Below are 2,799 nucleotides of genomic sequence, written 5' to 3' on the forward strand. Positions count from 1 at the left end.
ACACATCAGGAGGCTTTTGACAGAGTCAAAGACAGCCGCCTCATGCACCGATACAGGCGCTGCCAGACCCAGATCGTCATTTCAGCGTCGTCTATGACGCTTCGGACTTTGCCATCGACTGTGCACTGCTGCAAGCAGACGCCGAGGGTCGAGATCGGGTGATCGCGTTCGAATCTCGACAGCTAGTTCATCACAAGGAGCTACTTGCAATGAAGTATGCATTTCAGGGTCCATCCGCTCGGCTCCATGCCGTTTGTGATCTATACAGATCATGCGTCACTACGCACCGCGACTCAGTCGCCCCACCTCTCGTAGAGGATGGCTAGATGGCTACCCTCCTTTGCGGAATATAACTTCGAGGTGGGTTTAAGCCAGGAGCGCAGAATGATTTGGATGATGCTTTGTCACGCAGACCAGACTATGAGCTTTCTCATGTTACAACTGTAACGTCGTCTGTGACGGATTTGATCCGCACCGCGTATGCGGGTGATGAGATGTGTATAGCGCTGCTACGGACTTTCGAGAGCAAGGCGTTTGGAGACTCGGACAAGAAAATGTCACAAATACCGCGTGCACAATTGCACCGATATTCGTTAAATAACTGGTTGCTGTACTATAGCACCACATCTTCGGATGCACCACGAATTGTGGTTCCTCATGATGCGGATTTAAAATACCGCATCCTCTACAAAGCGCACGACACGCCACTCAGTGGTCATCTCGGTCGTGAAAAAACGTACAACTCCGTGAGTCACCACTATTGGTGGCCCAAGTTGTACAAATGGACGAGCACCTATGTGTGCACGTGTGAGTCGTGTTAACGGGTAAAACCCTCTTCAAATGCGACTGCGCCGCTGGCCGGCTTACTTGTACTCACTGGGTGCTAGCGGTACATGGATTCGGACTTTGTGTTTGGCCTGCCGAAAGATTCGGCGGGCAACACAGGTGTCCTGGTATTCGTCGACCGGTTGAGCAAGATGGCTCTTTTGGCGGCAGTGCCAGCCACCATCGACTGGGTCAGTACAGCAACGCTGCTCCTGGATCGTGTTCTCCGACAACACGAACTCCCAGAGTCGATTGTCTCTGATAGAGACTCCCATTTCACGGGAAAATTTTGGTCGACTATCTTCAAGGTGCTAGGCACCAAGCTGGATATGTCGACAGCGGATCATCCACAGACCGATGGTCAAACCGAAAGGGTGAATTGCGTCATCGAAGACGTTCTTCGCAGCGTCTGCGCTGAGACGCCGCGGCTCTGGAGCGCCATGTTGCCACTCGAAGAGTTTGCGCTGAACAATGCAGTGCATTCGTCTACCGGCTACACGCCGTTCTACATGAACGGGCTGATTCACCCTTGCATCCCGCTGACGCGGCCATCCCAGTGCTCAGGGCTTGATGGGTGGAATAACCGAACGGCTAGTGATGTCAGCCTCCTCACCATCCGTGAGGAAGTCGATGAATTCCTGTCTACTAGACTGAGTGTCCTACGACACGTTCACGATGTGATGTCTGAAAGCCAAGACCAGCAGAAACAATATGCAGATGAAAAAGGAAGAGGCAAAGTGGAAAGCTTTAAGGTCGGGGACCTGATTTTATAACATTTGAAAAATTTGCCCACACCTGTAGCCTCTGCTGTCTGCAGGACGACGCTTCGTCCACGGTTTACCGGACCGTTTAAGGTTATGGCCATACAGGGGCTGGCGTACACACTAAACCTTCCAAAACGGATGCTCAACCACCCGGTGTTTTACGTAGCCTTTCTCAAGTCATACCGGGATCCTGCGCAAGTGAACGCATAAGCGTTAGCACCGGAGCGGATCCCACGGGGCCTCGGCCACCCAGAAGCTGAACTAGCAACTGATTTTAAGCACGGAGTGCAACAACCTCCATTTCTAATGGTGCCAAGCGCTCCACCGTCTCATGCAGCGACGCATTCGCCTGTTCCACGGCTAGAAGTCGCTCCGATAGAGCGGTAGTCCTGAAGGCAAGGAAGCCGGCGCACGACATGCTTTATATCGCCAAAAGCGTCTGCACAGCGATATGCTACATCAGCAGGACGATCAGCGGAGCTCCAATCAGGGATGTGGAGGTGGTCGACTACGAGGCTGACACTACTTTTCCCGGATGAAATGACGAGGAAGGCGAGCCGCACCAACGGCGTGAGACGAGACCAGCTCGCGCCTTGCGGACCCCATGACCGTCTCCTGACCTGTCATCACCTGAGGAATGTGGTGTAATCACTAATGACCTTGATGAGGCACAGAAGCGGCAGCTGTAAGCTGCCCGTAAGGCGGCTCTGATGCGCTTCCATCAACGGTCGGTCATTTACCCTTGTGTGGAACATGGTTTCCGCCCGGCGGATCTTGCTGTGGAAGCGAAGGACGTGATAACTCGATTGTTACGCCTCCACATCATCGGATTCCCGGTCATTATAGAAGTTGAGATTGTAGAACGGAAAGCTCTTCGAGCTCGTTTCTTGGTTCTGCAAGATTTTCCGTTGGAAGCTCATCGCACTCGTTTGCGTGCTCAACGAGGTGGCTCTTGTGTACCAGCAATGCGGGCGATACCTGTAGTGCTCGCCTCTGGCGAAAGCACTACAGATGACGAAGCACTCTTTGAGCGATGTGTGCAACGGCACCGCAAACTTTCCTCACTGTTTGCCTTACAGTTGAGCCACAAGGAAGTGGACTTGCGTGTGGAGCGACACCTTCGATTTGAGTTTGCCAAACTCAAAGCACGCTGTCGACTCCCTTCAGATTGTCGCCCTGCGACGTATGGGTCAACCCCTAACGCTCCCGC

The sequence above is a fragment of the Plasmopara halstedii genome (assembly GCF_900000015.1).
Source record: "Plasmopara halstedii genome assembly, contig: Scaffold_2904, whole genome shotgun sequence".
Taxonomy (NCBI): Eukaryota; Oomycota; class Peronosporomycetes; order Peronosporales; family Peronosporaceae; genus Plasmopara; species Plasmopara halstedii.